This window comes from Equus caballus, chromosome 1 (genome assembly GCF_041296265.1).
Source record: "Equus caballus isolate H_3958 breed thoroughbred chromosome 1, TB-T2T, whole genome shotgun sequence".
NCBI classification, from domain to species: domain Eukaryota; kingdom Metazoa; phylum Chordata; class Mammalia; order Perissodactyla; family Equidae; genus Equus; species Equus caballus.
This window is the reverse complement of record NC_091684.1, coordinates 47,393,558-47,413,982: the sequence shown is the minus strand read 5'-3', so window position 1 is coordinate 47,413,982 and position 20,425 is coordinate 47,393,558. Positions and strand designations below refer to the sequence as shown.

General features: G+C 35.1%; 1 long non-coding RNA gene across 1 annotated transcript in view; it reads right to left on the bottom strand.

Annotated features, from left to right (window-relative positions):
• The window catches only part of LOC106782059 (uncharacterized), a 90,383-nt gene that overhangs the window by 6,842 nt on the left and 63,116 nt on the right, over window positions 1-20,425 (bottom strand). The gene's annotated exons all lie outside the window — the stretch shown is intronic.

Below are 20,425 nucleotides of genomic sequence, written 5' to 3'. Positions count from 1 at the left end.
TCTCTGTAAACTTCTTGTATGGCAATCACCTTAAGCTGTCTAATATTTTGATATGTATAATATCCTCTAATGCTCATAAGTTGATGATGTGAGGTCATGAGACCTACTCATCTTTGAACCCTCTTCAGTGTATAGCACAGTGTGCAGTAGATAAAATATACACATCAAATATTTGGTCTAGTTAAACTGAATCACTTAATCATGGATGCTGCTGTGGAAAGAGTAATAAAGGAAGGGCAGTAGCATGACTTTCAGTGTGATTCCATTTTTCAAACTGTTGTCATTTCCATTACTTTTGCTAACAGATAGATAGGTAGTAGGCTCATTAGGTTAATTTAAAAGACGTGGCTTTGGTTATAATTTTGAATGGACATCAGTACATTTTATTGTGAATAATTGCATTGAAATGTCATTTCATGGTATGTACTTAGGCAGAGAAATTTTCATTGAAGGCAATGAAAAGCAGATAATAGCATCAATCCTCTTTTATTCTCCCCGGCATATTTTCTAAGTATAGCTATCGATAGGACAGATCAGTATATTGAAAAAATTTCCCCGTATTTAGGACCACTCTATTAGAAGGAAAGCCAAGCTCAAAGAAACTGTAAGATAAATTTCAGTTTTATAGGTTTCTTTCAAAAAAAGGCTAACATAAAAACAAAACCAGGTACAACCTTTTGAGAATTGTTGAGTTTCAATGAGCCCATAATGTGATAGGCATGCCAGGGTAAGGTGATCAGCTATTGCTTCCTCGTTTTCCACTTTCTGATTTTAATGCTTTTATAATTGAATAAGCATATAATAGACTATCAAATATCATTTTATACTGATCTCTAGAGAAAAACAATAGCAGTAGATAGTATTAGGAAAATGCTGTATTTCATATGCTGCTTTAATTTTATAGAATTTGGTCTCCAGTTTCAGGCAAAAATTTAATAAAGCTATTATTGTGGGGAAATGCAGCTTAGATATTTCAAAATATAATGTAGTGTACATTTCTGAAGCTTATGCCATCGTTTAACCAAAAAGGAGAAAATAATTTTCATATTTAATGAAGGCTTACCTTTATTTTATAGAATGTTTACAAACTAGTGTGCACACTGCACTGTAGCAACAAAACAAAAATCTAGGAAGTTCTTTCTTTACCAAACTCTTGACAATTTTTCCCAGTATTTTCTGTATACAACTGTTTCCTCCCTCTGATTGCTAAGTCAGACTAAAATGGATGTTTCAGGCGATCCCCTCAGTGGCATTTGACCTCAGTGAATTGCCAGGGTCTGTCTCTGTGCTTCCTCTAGTGATGAGAGGAGCTGCTCTAAGCCAGACATTTCGCATATGTTGTCTCATTTAATTTTGTTCTCATAATACCTGCATGGGCAAGTATAATTACGACTACATCTAAGATAACAAAATTGAGTGTTATATTAGATTACCAAAATTAAAAATAATATCTCATGTGGACAAAGGAACTGACATGATAGATACTAATGAAGAAGTGAAAGAAAGTGGCTCCTTCCCTAACTGTATTTAATTTATATTGGTTTTGTAACTTTTGTGTTGAAACTGAATCCTTCCTTGAAATTTAAGAAATAACGCCAGTGAAGAATAGTATTGGGGGATTTTCAATGGGCTAGATATTATTAATCTATTATTGTACGCAATAATAATAAAAATACATTTTTATTACTATTTTATAGATGAAGAAACTGTGGCTTAAAGGAGCCAAATATTCTGCCCAAAGGCACATTAGTATATGGCAGACTCAGACTTTAAACCAATGATCACATGACTGTGAACCTTGTTCTCTTTTCTGACTATAATCTACTTTCTCTCTCTCATAATAACGTATTTCTTTAACACAATACTTTCAACTTTTGAAAATACAATCCCAGCAGCATTACAACTAAAACATTGATTTAAACTATGATTTTAGTAATAGTGAAATGTACAAATGAGAAAGTGAAAGTAACTCATATATTTGCTAGCTCTTATTTAAATAAATACAGATTTTCAGATGTATAGCCTTTTCTATTTATATATAATTGAATTCATTTTGTAAATACAATTGTATATCCTGCCTTTTCAGTCTTATTTATTTTACTGTGAGCATTTCCCCATGACTTTTCATTTCATCTGATATTTAAAAACACTCCGTGAAGAGGTTAGAGAGAATTGGCATTCCGTCTTAGGAATGAAGACCTGAGTATATTGTTTAATAAGTTCTCAAAGTCATACAGCTTGCTATTGGCAGAGCCTCAACCGGAACCCAAGTCTCCTGCATGCTAACCTTAATTTATCTCCACTAGGCTACCCAGCTTTAATTGAACTCTTTCTCTGATATGTTTAGCCTAAAATGACACCTCTAAATTGAGTACTTTTTTATTTCAAAGATTTTCTAGTAAAAATTCTACTGGAGTAAAACAGTACTTTCCTTTCATCAGGAGAGATTAAAGACAAAAAATATGAATATAGTTTTAAAGTCCAAGATTCTAAGCATTTGATTCAAACAAATTGCTTTGCTTTTGACGTGTGGAAATTTTACATTTTGAGAGGAGTGGGTCATGACTGAATAGGAATTTAAAGGATTGCTGTTCTTTAAGACACTCTTCCTAATCTGCTTTCTTATGTTGAGCTACTTTCTTGAAACCGTAAGATCAAAGAAAGACATAATAGCATTGGGCGACTTGGTGGACAATGGAGCTCTATTTGTAGAGGTAATATTAAGAAATTCATTTTAAAATGCTCAGTCCCAATAATGCTGAGCATCCCTTAAAAGGTTTTTGAGAGAATCATTACTGAGTTCTCGCGTTTGTTTTCTATGAGATTCCCCTATTAGATAACCTATTACATAATTAGTTTAGATAGTTACACAGGAGTGACATTTGTAAACATGGTCATGAAAATCCCCAAGTGACTTGTGCATTGTCATGAAAGGCTTTATTAAAAGGTCATTAACTATTCGTGGACATGAGAATAACAACATGTCCACACATGGATGGATTACAAGAAGTAGCAGATAACAGCTTTCTAAGGTGCAATGAACCTCTTGGCCGGTTCTACATACAACTCAGCCCCAGGTACACTTATTAAACCTATGTGACAGCCAAAGAATCCAAAAGCCACGCACGAGAAAGGTTTCTCTCTAAAATAAATCTATTTTAATGATCTAGTAGATGGTCCAAGGCAGTGAACACTGATTTGGTTATAGTAAATTCTCTACTCTAAATCTTCCGTGTAGAAAATATTTCTGAGATTTTCATGTTTACTTTCTCTAAAGCCTACGGTGCATTTTACAGTTGAGGTTTGGAAGGAAAGAGGACTGAGTTATATGTAACTGTTATCTAAACCTTCAATAGCTCTGTTATTCAACTCCAAATGTAGCATCTTCTTTTATCATCTGCCAAAACCATACTTAAAGTCCTTCCTAAAAACTAAATAGAATACTCAGTCAAATGTGCTGAATGGTTTCCATTTTCCTCTTTTAGACCCAGAATTGTTCTTTTTCAGACCGTTAATTTTATGCAGAAAATAACAATAATGGTTTACATTTGTTTATATAATATACTTAAGCACTGTTAAACTCTTCTGCATGGATATCCTCATTTCATAGTCATACAGATCCAATAATGCAGCTGCTATTATTATGATCATCTTTATTTTAATTAATTAATTTATTTTTTTGCTGGGGAAGATTCACCCTGAGCTAACATCTGCTGCCAATCTTCCTCTTTTTGTATGTGAGCCACCACCACAGCATGGCCACTGACAGATGAGTGGTGTAGGTCCATGCCTGGGAATAGAACCTGGGCTGTCAAAGAAGAGCATGCTGAACGTAACCACTAGGCCACTGGGCCTGGCTCTCAACTTCATTTTCTTAATCAGAAATTGCAACTTAAAGATGTTAAGCATGTTGCCTAATGGGTGCCAGTCCCATGGCTTAGTGGTTAAAATTCCACGAGCTCCACTTAGGCAGCCCGTTTCACAGGTTCAGATGCTGGATGCGGACCTACTCCACTCATCAGCCGTGCCGTGGAGGCATCCCACATACTGTATAGAGGAAGATTGGCATAGATGTTATCTCAGGGCAAATCTTCCTCACGAAAAAAAAAAAGAAGAGAATCTTGCTTAAGGTCATATAACTCGAAAAGAATAGAGCTGAGTTCAGAAACTAGATAGTCTGACACGAAAGCTAGTAATATTAAAATATGAGTACACATATGCCTTTTTCCCAGGTAAACTGGTTATGTATACAATTCCTAAAGATTCATAAAATTTTATCGAACATAAAATACACATCTACACACATATTTAACTGATGGATATCTATACACTTCAGGTTGGCATATCAAAAGTCTTCTTACATAAGAAAAGGCTGGAGGGGCCATCCCGGTGGAACAGCAGTTAAGTGCACACATTCTGCTTCAGTGGCCCAGGGTTCACCGGTTCAGATTCCAGCTGTGGACGTGGCACCACTTGGCACACCATGCTGTGGCAGGAATCCCACATATAAAATCGAGGAAGATGGGCATGGATGTTAGCTCAGGGCCAGTCTTCCTCAGCAAAAAGAAGAGGATTGGCAGCAGTTAGCTCAGGGCCAATCTTCCTCAAAAAAAAAAAAAGGAGAAAAGACTGGATACAACAGAAAGCAATAAAGAGTTAATTTTGTCTTCCACCATAGCCCTTTAACTCAAGTCTGCTGGATCCCTTTAGTGAATATCTTACATCCTAAACTCCACCTCAGTATCTCCTTCTGAAGAACTCAACCATTTAAGGTGAGTAATGAGCTGAGGATGGCAGAGCTGATTAGGCCATCTCTTACCAAATCCTTCTCTTTAATCTCTGTGATAAGCAAACATCGAAAGCTTTGCTAATGACTTCCACCTCCTGTTATTCACCCTTGTGTAACTCATCCACATTGAGTGTGAGCTGAGCCTAGTAACTTTGTTTAACCAACAGAACATGGCAAAGTTGGCATATCACATCTGTGATTAGGTTGCAAAGGATTGTGACTTCATCTTGCTACCAGACTCTTTTGCCTTCTTGACTTGTACACACAAGCTACCATGTTGGAGAAACCCACAAAGCATGAAACTTTGGGCAGTCTCCAGTCCATAGCCAATGAGAAACAGAGGCCCTTGGTTCAACAGCCTCCAAGGAACTGAATCCTGCTGACAATCTTTGGGACTTGGAAGGGAATTCTTTCCCAGTTGAGCTTTGGGTTCACTATAGTGCAGCCACCACCTTGATGCAGCCTATGAGAGACCCTGAAGAAGTTCCCAGATTTCTGATCTGCAGAAAATGTGAGATAATAGATGTTAGTTGTGTAGCTCTAAATTTTGTGGTAATTTGTTAAGCTGCTATATATAACTAATACAACAAATTTATATGTATGTGTATGTGACTCTGTGCCTTTGTATGTTTATGGTGATAGGTGTGATGGAGATGGAGAGGCCTATTGTCACTGTTGATCTTGGCATTTGATTATCAGGGCAGTCCATAGAGAATAGGCGACCTCTCATTTTACTATACCAAAGATCTCATTATGGGGGCAGGCCTGGTGGTGCAGTGGTTAAGTTTGAATGTTCTGCTTCGGTGGCTGGGGTTCACCAGTTCAGATCCCGGGTGCAGACCTATGCACTGCTTGTCAAGCCATGCTGTAGCAGGCATCCACATATAAAGTAGAGGAAGATGGGCACAGATATTAGCTCAGGGCTAGTCTTCCTCAGCAAAAAGAGGAGGATTGGTCGCTGATGTTAGCTCAGGGCTAATCTTCTTCTTCTTCAAAAAAGATCTCCTTATGTTTAGATGAGCTAATCTAAATTTTCTATGCTGTGAATTCCTACATTGTAAAGGAGAATTCTAGTGCTTTCTCGGTCCCTCATAGGCTTTATAGCAACTAAGCAAAGTGCTTTTTGATTAGAGGAAGAGTTCTGCCACTGTAATCCACAAAGATCATGAGGAAATAAACTCTAAGAACAAAGATAATTTAGCATAATTGAGCCACCTGGCCAACAGCTGGATGTGTGTCTCTCAAATACTTTCCTGAAATAATTAAGAGGGTACATGCTGAAGAGAAGAAGATACACCACTTTTAAATGATGCAGAAATGATGCTAAATTCTATCTTTGGACAACCCATCTATTTTACAGTCTTAAATGGAAAGAAAGATGAGCATCACGGCCTTTTATATCCAGAGGGCTTTGTGTTGGTGATCCTGGATAGCTCCAAAATTTTCTAACTGTGATCAAGGAGCCCAATGGGAGCACTTGACTATGTCATAACCTAGGTGATGGAGCACAATTAGTTCTTTGGCCAAACTGTAAGTATATAGTCAGTCTTTGCCAGTCTTGTCTTAATTCCACATTGCCTAAGTGTATCTCGCCCACAGGTTAGCAGACACTATTACGCAAGCTATTTCTCATTCTTTTTCAGGCTGATACAGTTCCTTCTGTTAGTATTTCTTCCAATATTGACTCTTGCATTATACCAAATTTGAAATTAAATGTAAATCTTGAGATCTAATGTAATCTATTCCTATTCGTTTAGCTTATGATCACACTTGGAAAGTCATTGTTTCCTGTGCTTCCTAATGTAGTGGACGTATTTTTAACAATTTCTTTACAGTTGTGAGAGAAGAAATTGTCAAAGCAACAAATTTGGAGAGGTGATGTTTCTGCTTTTGGGGAGGATACATCACCCTCTTTGACCAGGTGACACACAAAAGACTTGGTTAAGTAAAAATAGGGGGACCATGCGTACTTGTTTTTGCTCATTTCCATCTGTTACTCCACAAAAATTGTTAAAAGATCCCATTTCACACCTAAATATGTTTGGTTTGGAGGACAAATTGCATAGTCATCCTAGAATAAATCAATCTGAGGACAGCGTGAGAATCACTATCTCTTATTCAAGTACCATAAAGGATAAAGTTGTAATGAAACCAAATACTCAAACATTTATTTGTATATGAATTAACTCATATATCAATTAAATTACAGATTTAATAAATATTTTATTAAATCTTTATAAGCCAAACACTCTGTCAGGCATTTGCTAATTACTAGTAATATACTTACTAGAAGGAAGATGGCAATGGCAGTATAGTTTTTACTCACTGAATACCTATATACTATGTGCTCTAGAGAGGACATCTAGATATCAGAATGAAAAACAAATGAAAAACACTTACAACAGAACAAGGTCACAAGGTATCCACTCCAAATTAAAAATAAAAATAAAAATAACTGCAAAGTTAGCATGGTATCTGCATCTATTTAGAAGAAATTGGAGGAAACAGCAGGGAGTCTAGAGATCCTGAGAACTGGGAAGCCCCAAATAACTGATAAGGTTATTGCTAGAAGGTTATGCAGGCTAACTGGAGAAAATCAACTAAAACTGGAGGGGTGGGAGTGTTTGCCTTCTTCAATAGCAAGTGATATAACAAAGGTACACAGTAATATTGAAGACTAGAGACACTCTCCCCTATGAACTCTCTAAACTGCCCCACCAATGATGCTTTCTGGTTCTTTTCCAGGGTCCAAACTGAAAAGAAATTATTGGGGATAGAATTGAATTGAGTATATAGGGCAAAGGAGATGATGGAGAAATAAGATTCAAATAAAAGCAGGAGAACAGAACAGAGTCAAGGAATCTCAAAAGCAAGAGAACCATTGTTTGTTTTTATAAGAAAACAACAGAAGAGAGAGCTCTGCTCAGAAAGTTACTCTAAATCAAAACTTTTTCTAAAGTTCGTAAAATTAACTGCAATATGAAAATCAAATATAATATCAGATTATCACAATAAAAAAAGAATACAGAAAATAAAAGTATGCTAGAAAGACATACCCAGAGTATACATCAAAACTGCAATTTTTATCTCAAAACAAATCAGACACATTAAAAATAATATAAAACGTAAGCATAACTCACAATGCCTTCAGAAAAATAGGAGACAAGGTAAACCAAAATTAAAATGAAATTAAGAAACAGATTTTTTAAAAAGTATTTAAGAGAGGGGCTGGCCCCGTGGCCGAGTGGTTAAGTTCGCGCGCTCCGCTGCAGGCGGCCCAGTGTTTCATCGGTTCGAATCCTGGGCGCGGACATGGCACTGCTCATCAGACCACGCTGAGGCAGCGTCCCACATGCCACAACTAGAGGAACCCACAACGAAGAATACACAACTATGTACCGGGGGGCTTTGGGGAGAAAAAGGAAAAAATAAAATCTTTAAAAAAAAAAAAAAAAAAAAAAAGTATTTAAGAGAAATTGATAAAAATCAAAGGTTGGAAAAAGATATCCAACATATGGATAATAGGAGTCCCTGAAGAAGAAAAACAACTTCATTAGCAGAAAAAACTAAAACTTTTAAAGTTTCTTTAAAAAAAATGGAAACTGTCTGAGAAATGAGCACATCATGTACTTGACAATAGTAACACAGAGAATCAATACCAACTGCAAGACAAACCGCTGAAATGTAAAATATAATTTTTTAAATCACTAGCTGAAATAGCTAGTTCTTTATAAGGGAAAGAAAATTAAATTATAATTAGTCCTTTCTAGTATCGATGCTTTAGGTCAGAGAAAAATGGAGTGAATATTTAAATAATACACTCAAGGGAAGGAAATGTAATAAAGCCACTCTGAGGTCAAGTGGTAAATAATTCTGGAAGGAGATACCAGCAAGTATCTCTATTACACAAACACAAGCATGCATATGTATGTGCAGAAATGGACACACACAAATGCATGCATGTATACATGGACACACACATCACACACTGAACAAAGAGTTAACACAGTATTTTAATGACTGAAATGAAGCTACTGTTTGGGCACAGAAAACTTGATCCTTTTGCAAAAAGAAATCCAAATGCCAATTTTACTCCTTCTGTATGTTAACCATGGTTCAATTTGCAATAAAGAATTTATAACTTGAGGAAGAACTCATTGGCAAAGTTGGAAAAATTTAATCTTTGAAAAGGATGATGATTAAAATTTATTGAAATCCATCAAATAGGTTTAAATGCATGAGTTCATAACGATATTTTTTTAAAAAACTAATTTGAAAGATTATTAAGAAACAATTCTTTACCTTGACAACTGGTAAATAAAAGGAAAGAATCAAACATTTATTTTCCCTTTCTTAGATGGTATCACTGGGTAATCAGCTGGTAGATTAGGAGAACTGTCTCTTTACATTCGCTAAGTGAGAAAGAGTTAGAATGTCATCAGTGAGAGTGATTATTTCAATATAAGCGACTCTTCAGAAAAGCCAAAAGATTTTTTGGTGACCTAGTGACTAAGTTCTTTGTTTTTAACGATGTGTTTTGATGTCGTTTAAGAACCAGATGATACTACACTCTGGTTAAGAGAATGGTTTCAAAGAATAAATGATACCATGACTTTGCCAAGAATATTTCTATCAGGAAAGAAGATGTTAATTTTGATGAAGGGGGTGATTGCAGACATGTAGATTCATTCATGCTCAGTCACTTCAAACAGACCAATCAATAATTATTTTGATTCACTGGGGAAATAATACTACTAGAAATAATTAAATGCATTTGGAACCAGAAGAGGAATTTGTATTATCACTTCCCATACCGGAAATAAGAAGACTGGAAAACATCATGAATCATGCTGTCTCTGAGCACAGAATTTACATTTTAGAGGTGACAATAAACTGCTTTGGTACTAATTGTTTCACTTTGTGTTTGCCAAAATCTCTAACATGTTTATACAATAAATTATTCTTCATTTCTTGCCTTTATGTACTTCTTTGGTCAAAAAAATACAAAATGGGTGTTTTGTAAAAAAAACAAAATTTTTCACTTTGAACCAAAACTTGTTATTATAACATCTTAAAACCTATTTTCTATAATTTCCAATATTCTATTTTTCTCTATTGTCACTGAATCATCAATATAGCTGGCAATTCATATCATGAAGGGTCTAAAAATAAATATTTTGGTTAAAGTCCAAAGTATCAGACATTCAAAGGAAGATATGTAGTACAAAATAATTAATAAAATTATCAGAATTAGCTTTTAGCAAGGTTTGACAAGACATTATTAGGTGTTCATCCAACTCCATTACATTTTTTTTTTTCTGGGAACACAGCGAGGCTGTATTTCCAGCTTCTTTTATAGTTAAATTTTAAATTTTATCTGGGTTTTCCAGAAAGATATAGGTAGAAGTCTCCCATCTTCTTTCAAGCTTGGCCCTTCAAACATCCCACATGATTCTAAGTTCTTTCTTTAAATTTCTTATCAAAATTTAGAGAGATGTGTCCCTAATGATGGAGCTACTCTAAGATGGAGGAGCCCATTCAGGCTAGTTATGGAATGACTGTATGAAGCAATTTCCCATTTCCTCAAAACCACCAGCTATAAACTATTATCTATCATGAAGAATACATAGACTTTTTATGTGAAGCCGTAACCACTGATAACTAATTTGTTTTCAACCTGAGCCTCATGTGTGCTGACCATTATAGAAGAAATACCTTGGCAATATGCCAAATCTTAGAGACATGCCCTCTGAAGATTGATTTAACTAAGTTTGTTGGTTTTAGTTATTATGTTATTTCTTTTGAAATCCTGTCTATCTTTAAAAAGATCACAGTTGAGAGCCGTCACTTAGCACATGCTAACTTGGTGGATTGGATTTGCTAAGCTGAGTTCAAACTCAGTGCTTCCAGATTTCTATTCTTTATAGATTTAAGCTTCTTAACATGAGTTGATCTGAATAGCGTTTCTACACAATAAATCATCCCAAACTTAGTTGTGTAAAAACAAACAAACATTGTATTTGTTCATGGGTTCTTTTGGTTGGAAATTTAGAAAGTGCAGAGAGGAAGCACCTTGTTTCTGCTCCAAGATTCCTCTGCTGAGAAGGCTAAGAGCCTGGAGGTGACTCAGTGTCTCTCAGTTGGAGTCATGTAAAGATTGGTTATTCTTACATCTGGCATCAGGACCATGAGAACTCAAAGACTAGGACTGCTAACCACAGAACCCACTACACATGGCCTGTTCACGGTGGATTGACTTTCTCACACTATGATGGCCTTTGGTTAGACAGACTTCTTACATGGCTGCTCAGGGCCTCAAGCACTAGTGTTCTAGCCAAGAAGATGAAAAATGTATCAACTTGTATGAGCTAGCCATGCATTGGCACTCCTGCCACATTCTCTCAGTTACAAGTGAATCACAGCAAACCCAGAATCAAAGAGAAGGAACCTTGATCCCTATCTCTAAAAGGGAGGATATCAGAAACTTGTGACCATTTATTTTAAAAGTGTCATAGTTAGGCACCCCATGGGCCTCTTGAAGCCTATGAATCACCTGAAATTATATGCAAAATGTTTTATGTATATGCATTTTCATTTTTGAGAGGGTCTAAAGTTTTCATCTAAGTTTATATCAGAATAATCAAATCTCAAGTATTTTTTTTTTTTTAGCTGCTATGTAGTTATGACATTAGTCCATGGAGAAATTTGGCTCACAGTCACTTAGTACATGAAATATTTAAAGTAGTTCCCTGAAAAGACCTGAAATGGTACTGAGATATAAATGCCTACAAATTAAAATGCAAATCAATTTAATGATAAGGGAAAATTCTTGAGAGAATGTATTCATCAGAAAGCTAGCCAAAGATGTTAGCATGTAAACTGTATATAAAATACCTGGATTAACTTACTTTTTCTACTTTGTATCTCATGCTTTAAAGCTGTTGAACATAGAGAAAATTTTTCTTCGGAAGTCAGAAGCCATTCTTGACAAAAACACTTCCACCACACTAAAATACTGGTGCCTTCTACATTTCAACATTTGTCTCTAACATTTTTGAAGACTTGGTAGTAACTCCCTTTTTATATGATTTTTAAAAAAACTACAATACTGATCCATATCTTGTGTGTCTATATATAGATTTTTAACTATGGTTGATTTGCTTTTTTAAAAATACTTTTTGAGTAAGACACAGAGAATATTGATAATGGATACTGCAGAGTTCCCTGCAGTTATCATGTTCATAATCTAGCAGTAATTGATAGGGATAAGAAATGTGACTGTTCAGATAGAAAGAGGACGTGGCGTATTTAACAAAATGGCCTGAGTCTGTGCAGCCATTCACCTGCTGCTCGTCTCTCAAGGCCTGATTGGCTTCGCTTTTAAAGTGTACTAACTGACCTAATTTTAAAGTGCAGAGAGGTGCCTACATTTGGGCTTGATGATCAAAATTAGACAATAAACTTCTAATAAAACAGTGACAGCAATAAAGGTGTGTCTCCATATCACATTTATAACATTAGATACATAGATATATTTACTTCTAATTGTTAGTTAGGAGAGGCCTCTTAGAGAACAATGGCACTGAGCTTACAAAGATAGGTAGGATTGCACAGATGAATATGAGATAGGGAAAGAGTGCTTTAGGCAGAGTGCAAGGATGGGTGAAGGCAAGGAAGTAGGTGAGAGGGGCTTGTCCTGGGTATATACAGACAATTGCAAGGAAGTAGTTATAGACTCAACAGATAGGTTGGGATCATATTATTAACGTGAATGTGAAACCACAGTCTATTTTGGCTTGCCGAACTACACTACTGAAATTGTGTGTTAAGAATATTAGCCTTGAAACAGCTTGCATTAGAACGAAGTGTGGGAGGTACCTGAAGCCCAGTAATCACACTAAAGATTGTGAGAGCTGACTCTTTTCCACTAGATCTTGGTCAGATGCTCTCTGTCCAAATCACTCAGACACTAAAGTAGATTTGAGTTATTTGAGAAAATATGTACAAATAGAGATTTTCTCTCCATTCAACAAAGGAAAAAAACTTATCCAGTCCTCCTTTGTTTGGTATTATCTTTTAAAAATTTGGTATCTTTATTATGTATGTATTATATACGTGTGTGTGTGTGTGTGTGTGTATTTCACTTCTGTTTAGCTACTCAAATTGCCAAAGGCAAGATTTAGAACTCATCTTTCTAAATAATCATTTAATCAGCAGCTTGCAGAGGCAGGCTGCTAGAGTGCAGTGAATTCTTACAAAATTAGAAGGGAAAAGGCAATAAAATATTAATGGAAAATAAAATAATAAAATTGGAAACAGAAAAGAGTACTGATTAAGAATGAGCAAGCCTTAAAATCCAATGTGTTAGAAAGTGAGGCATGGATTCATATGGAAATATTAGGGTTGAGTGGGGAAATATGAGAAAAATACCCTGAAAAGCTTTGAAGGAGGCAAGCAGGATTTGAGACTAAACCTATACTTTGACTTTGGGCCTAGAATCAAAGCTTACCTGAGCCACATTGGACTACTTTTTGTTGCTGATGACTAATTTGAAGACCTTGGCCTTTAACTCATAGTCCTTCTTTTATAAATACAATGCTTATTTCCTCACAGTGGGGTTTTCCCACTGTACAAAAGGGATCAGATCAAACAGTGCATAACTTCAGCGTGGCCTAACATTGCATTTTAGGCTAAAAGAATGAACAGAAGAAAATCTCATTGGAGATCTAATGAGCTAGATTGATGATCACAAAAAGAGTCATCATGCAGAGATTAATTTGATCTGCTGAGTACCAATTCTAGTAAGCAAACTTGAATGAGAATTAGAAATAAAAGTGAAAATAGAACACGCATCTTCTCAAAACTTTCATCAGGCTATAGGGACCTGAGCTGTAAAAAGTTTCTAGACTTAGAAACTACCAATAAATAATAAAAATATGAATTTTTAGGAATATTCAAGACATAGGACTGAACATTTTAATTTGTCTTAATTCATCTACTCCAGAACAACCCTACAAGGTAGGTGCTATCATTAATCATTCTCAATTTATAGAAGATCTGAGGCAGATATTGGTTAAGAAACACCCCTGAGGTGTCACAGCTTGTCAGTGTTTGTGGTAGGATTGAAATCCAGACATGATAACCCTTAACTACTCTATTATCATAATTTATTGAAAATTCAAAAACTTGGAATAATAGCCCTTCAGTGTTTCATCCTGGGAGTGCATTCAAGTGTTTGAATCTAACAATTAAATAAATACATTTTAATCATTCAAAAATGCATATTTTAACAAGTCCCAAAGGAATACAGAAAAAAAAAAGAGGTGCTAATTTTATGAGAGAACTGACAGCTACGGTATGGCTGTTTGCCATTTAGTTATACCTGGAATGCAATTTGACATCATATTTGAACATTTACATATTCCATCTTCTTCATTAGACCCTCATTCTCAGAACTGTAAGCATTTTCCAAATTTGAGGCTCAGAGAGATCAAGTTACTTGCTCAAGGTCATACCGCTGATTAATGACAGAACCTGTCAGTCTGCCTACAAAGATCGTGTTCTCTAATATAGCACATTATGTCATTCATGTTAACCCATTCTAGGAGAATATTATTAATAAATGGTGACCCAGGAAACAGACAAATTTTAGAGCACCAAAAGAAAATATGTAAGTCTAAGAAGGTGAACCCGTGTATCATCTCAGTTAATTGTATCAAACCTTGCCTTGTTACTTCAGACGGAAAAACGATTTTGCTTGTGTTCCCCCAGCATTGCACACTGGAGGAGATCGTACTCCAATGCTGGGTGACATGTTCTGTGTAGTCTTAACTATTATATTATCCTTTTTAATTCTTAGATAGCAATATGCCAGATTCAATAATTATCAAATACTTTGTCAAACCAACGTTTTTATTAGAAGCATATGGGACTTCTTTTACTGAATGTTTTTACTTACAGTTATCAAAGAGAAAAAAATTTGGACGATTTTTTTCTGAATCTGTAAAAATAGCTAATGATGTTTCACTTAGTTAAGTGAATAAGCACAAGGATTTCTATTACTCCATGAAAGACAGAAGTTATAGAATAATCCAGAAAATTTAGAATAACAAGTTTACAAAATTATGTTTGTTTTCAAGTTTTTATACAAACGTATCATTTATACTTTTTGGTTCTTCTTAGAAAGAGCTTCATGCACATATATAAACAATTCAATACTTAAATGCAGCCTGCCTCCTCGGCCTTCTCTCAACACAAATATCTGGGAAAAATCAATTTTTATATTTCAAATTCAATGAGAGTTCATTTTCACACATGCCCCAGAGCTTTCTCTGAATCTCGTCTGAATTCTCTCTCATGGTTTGGGAGGATTAGCGAGCAGTCTTTGCCTAAGCCAAAAACTCTTTTGCAACTTAAAACTTCAAATTTAACACGGTCAGAGAGTTTTCCGAGAAAATTTATCAGTTACTTGGAAAAGAGTGAGACCATAACTGCCCAGTCATACCAAACGGAGGTGAGTGGTTGGCAAAAAAATGGCAGCTTTGTGTAGTGACAAGAAATGCTGGGTAATGTGGTATACAATTCTGAGCCCTAGGCCCCACACACAGTATGCTGTATCTTTGTCTTTATAACATTTATTATTTTTCCATTATGAAGAATATCTGACCATTATATCTATATAACTATATTACATAACGTTATAATTATAATATATAATGTATTCTATTATATATTTTTATATAATACATGATTATATATATTTTATATAACTACAAAGATAAAAATAAAAATTACTGTATTCTTACTGCTTCCTGGCATTATTTTCTCCAATCTTGTGCATGAATAAAGTTTTCTTAATTATCAGTTTTAAATGCACACATGACATTATATTAGGCTTTTAAAACACGTATTAGTAATTTTAAATTTTCTCATGTGTTTAAGCACTCTTAAAAAGCATGGTATTTAATATCATCATAATATTCTAGAAGATATTCCATTATTTCTTTATTGTCAGACATTTTTTGTATCCAAGAATTTTACTATAAGAATTGCTGTAACAAATAATCATGTATGTACATATTTGCATGAAATTCTGATTATTCTTTTTTATTTATTTTTTGTGAGGAAAATTGTCCCTGGGCTGACATCTGTGCCAATCTTCCCCTATTTTGTATGTGGGATAACATCACAGCATGGCTTGATGAGCAGTGTGTAGGTCCACACCCAGGATCCGAACCTGAGAACCCCAGGCCGCCAAAGCACAGCCCATGAACTTAACAACTACGCCACCAGGCCAGCACCACCACATGTCCTTTTTGAATCATCTGCTGAAAGAGATTCAGCCAACTAAAAGATGATTAGAAGAACTATAGATAAAGGATTGGGAATGAGCAGTAAATATGTTTGTTGATAGAACTAAGACCAAAAGAAACATGAGAATTATGTTAAAGATATAAACTCTTAATATAGAAAAGATATTGACAACTTATGTTAAAAGGTTGAGAGGGGAAGCTGGAAGATGGTGCGGCAAGGCTGATTTTCTCATCTTTAATGACTAAGAATCAAAAGATTTCATCCATAACTAATAAACCAAGGTATAGAGTAACAAGTGCAAAGAGCTACTCTTTAAAAATAGAGTATTGAGATAAGGAATTCAAATTATAGTTGTAAACTGCTCAGGGTCTCACCAGGCTGAATCAAGGTGTGGGCTGGGGCTATAATTTTATGTGAGGCTCAAGGTCTTCGTTCAAACTCAATGGTGTTCGCAGAATTCATTTCCTTGTGAAGTATGACCAAGGGGTCCTTTTCTTTCTGGCCGTCAGCTCTCACTTTCTAGAGGCCACACAGAGTTCCTTGTTGTCTCGCGTCCATAAGCAGTTCACAGCATGGCAGTTTACTTCTTCTAGACCAGCAGGGGAATGAGTGTCTGCTTCTACTTCTTTTCCCTTTTAAGGCTCACATAATTAGGCCAGGCCCACCCAGAATATTCTCCCTTTTAATTGGCTTAAAGTCAAGCTAATCAGGAATCTTAATTACATCTGCAAATCTTTGCCATATAACGTAAAATTATCATAAGAATGTTATTCCATCATATTCATCTGTTCTGCCCACACTCAAGGGGAGGGGAATATATGAGGGCCTGAGTCATTGGAGGTAGTTTTAAAATTCCATGTATCACAGACGTATTTTTTTTTTTTGAGGTTTTTTTTTTTTTTTAAGGAAGACTAGCCCTGAGTTAACTACTGCCAATCCTCCTCTCCTTGCTGAGGAAGCCTGGCCCTGAGCTAACATCCGTATCCATCTTCCTCTACTTTATACATGGGACGCCTACCACAGCATGGTGTGCCAAGCGCTGTCATGTCCGCACCCGGGATCCGAACTGGCGAACCCCAGGCTGCCAAAGTGGAACGTGCGAACTTAACCAACGAGCCACCGGGCAAGCCCCTATCACAGACGTATTTTAATTGAAAAAAAATCAAACTGATTTTGTATATTTCTACGCATATACACACCTAAGACGTCTTTCAAAATAATCTAATAACTTTGAAGGAATTTTTGTCACTATACACTCTTTTCCACATGAATGTATATCCTATTAAAATTAAAGAAATGCTGTTACATTGCTTATTAAGTAAATTTGAAATAATGATTTCAATCATTGTTTCAGTGCTCCCAGAGAAAAATAGCCTATAATTCAAATTATAGTTTGAACAAATCATGTACTTCAGTTTTTGAACTTATTTAATATCATTGATAATCGTGAAAAATGTTCCTTGAGTTAATTCTGAATTTCCTGCCCATTCACATCCCCATCCCAAGCCCCAATTTAATGGAATGATAAACAACAGTAAATACAGCTTTAATAGAAACCATCTGTTCCAAATATAAAGTTAAAGCTTTCCATGAGGTGGGAGTTAGAAACATATCAAGTTGATTTTACATATTAAAGTTGGAATACACCTTTAAAATAATTGTTTAATGAAACTATTAATAAGTAACCATTCATTTTGCTGGCTGTGTTCATGTTTCCCTGAGGTGGTTGGTAACTTGATTCATCTTTTTATATACATCTTTTCTTTTCCCCATTTACCCCTATAGTTACAAACACATTATACACTCTTCAATTATTTCTACTTAATAGTTCTCTACTGAATCATAGCTAAAAGAATTGTTTCTTTATTACAAATCATGTTATTACAAGGTTTCTTGGCAATACATTTATAAAAAGCAAAAGGATTTCATTAGGGAGGCTACTTAACTAAATGGCAATTTTTCTATTTACACACATTGTTCAATATCTAATTGTTATTTGTTGAATTGTTTCCTGCTTTCTTCACAATGATTAGTATCAAAGAAGTTAACGCTAAGAGGGACTTCAACATCCTTTGATATAAGCTTGTTCCTAGCAGAAAATTACCCACAAAGCATCCTGATCAAGCACCATTCTGTTTCATCTAATTCCATCTTTGGTGGCTAAAACATAATATTCAGTGCAGCCATTTCTATCATTGAACTCGGACAATTATTCAAAGCTTGTTTCCCATTTTAGTTGAAATCTTTCACATTGTTTTTGGTTCAACCCTATGAAGGAAGGAGAATGAATTTATAATATACACCCAATCCCACATGTTCAAAAACAATTTTCATCCCTAAAGTTCATTTTCTCAGAGCTTAATCCTCTTCATCCTTTCAAACACTCAATTGCCTCGTTCTGCTCCCTGTCAGTGGGTTCCAGCTTGCTTTGTCCCAGCAAGAACCAAGGAAAACTATCAAGCTTTATAGGCTGCCAAGTTGGTATCATCAAAGTCGACTCACAAAAGCCATCAGGAGAATGAGTGCCATTTCGAAATAAGGGATATTTACATGTGCTGATTCCAATGCGTGGGATATGGATTCATGAGCACTTGACTTATTGACGCTATTCTTAAATGAGAAACATTTCTGAGGTACCCAAGAAATTATCCACATGAAGGTCCTTCACAGTCCCTTTTATAGACACATCAGTCGTTTCCATTTTGATCCCTTCTTTTCTCCAGTGCAAAAGAGGGTCATAATCATCTCCTAGACTTTTTCCTATGTCGTTGAGTGTTGAAGTGTATTGACTCACTCATCTGTTGGTAAGAATTAGCCTTGTTCTCTGTATTTTGACAGCTTTTCTCAACACCTTTTGGATTATGAAAAATATTACTTGATGTGTACATAATATTTTATATTAACTAATTTAAAATACTGCATTAATGTACATAAACATTTTCTTTACAAGATTTTTCACCAAATACAATTTTTACATTTGAAATGTAACCAAACTGTTTCCCTATTTTACTACTATAAATCACTTCTAAATCAGTATTACCCATCTAGGCCTCTCGCTATTAGTTTTAGATTCAAATACTGGTTTCACCTCTACGTGCAGGATGGCCACGGAGAAATTAATTCTATACAACGTTGACTAAGAATATGTACCATTTGGGTTAATATGAACATTAAAGATAGCATGTGTAAAAATACCTAAAATAGTTCCTTGATTAAGGTAAGTGCTCAATATGTGATAGTTATTTGCACGTTCTTGTCAACCAAATATTCTCCTCTTTCTCTCCTCCTTCTCCTCCTCCTTCCCTCCTTTTCTTCTCCTTCTCTTCTTCTTTCTACTTGTTAAACCAAATTTTCAGTATCCAATTTTAAATTATTTTATTTTTCTTAAATACAAATGCAGTTCTCTGTTTTGATGTTTGATTTCTGTCTGTTCAAATTGATTTTGTGTTTGACTATTTAAGTACTATGAAGTCATTTCAAGTTCTAATTATATTTAACAAAATTTATCTTTTTCAATTTTGAGTTACTCACATATTTGATATTCATGTCGTTTATGTTTTCATCCAACTCAGTCATAAAGGCATTGACTATTCTAGTATTGTTGACAGAATACTTACCTGATGCTATTAAGATGACACAAAACTGAAGTGCCTGTGTCTTTAGAATGAGTATATTAATCAAATGCCCATAACAAAAACTTACACCCCATCAAAGATTCATGAAGTTACAGAATATTAAGATGGCACTAAATGTCCATCACATACAGTCTCTGAGTATCCTGTTACTATAGCTCTATTTTTATTGATTATTCTGCATTGTACTTCCTTATTTAATTGACTATTTTGTCACATTAGAGGGCATGTCCCTTGAGGTCAAGGAACACATCTTGTTCACAATTCTTTTCCCTTTGTCTAGCTAGTATCAAAATAATTTTTTCTTGTTCCTATTTTCCTTTTTCCAAATTGATGTTGGTCCACTGACCAATTGTCTTTTTTAAATCATAAAGTAGTTTCAGATTTCACCAAAATTTGCACACTCCACTGTCTATATTGCTTTATGATCAACATATCAAAGTGACAAAGGTATTATTTTCCTTTTCCTTTTTGTCATTACTGGATTCCTAGGAATAATTCCACAGCTAACAATGCTGACAACCCTTGCTCCTTGCTTGTCTCATTCTTTTAAGGCAACTAGGTTATAATCCCTATATATTTGACTATCTAGTGTTGCATTCAAAATAAAGACAGAATTCATAGTCTAGAAATGACTAAGTTGAGTATACTCTAATGAAATCCTTTTGCTTTTTATAAATATGTTGCCAAG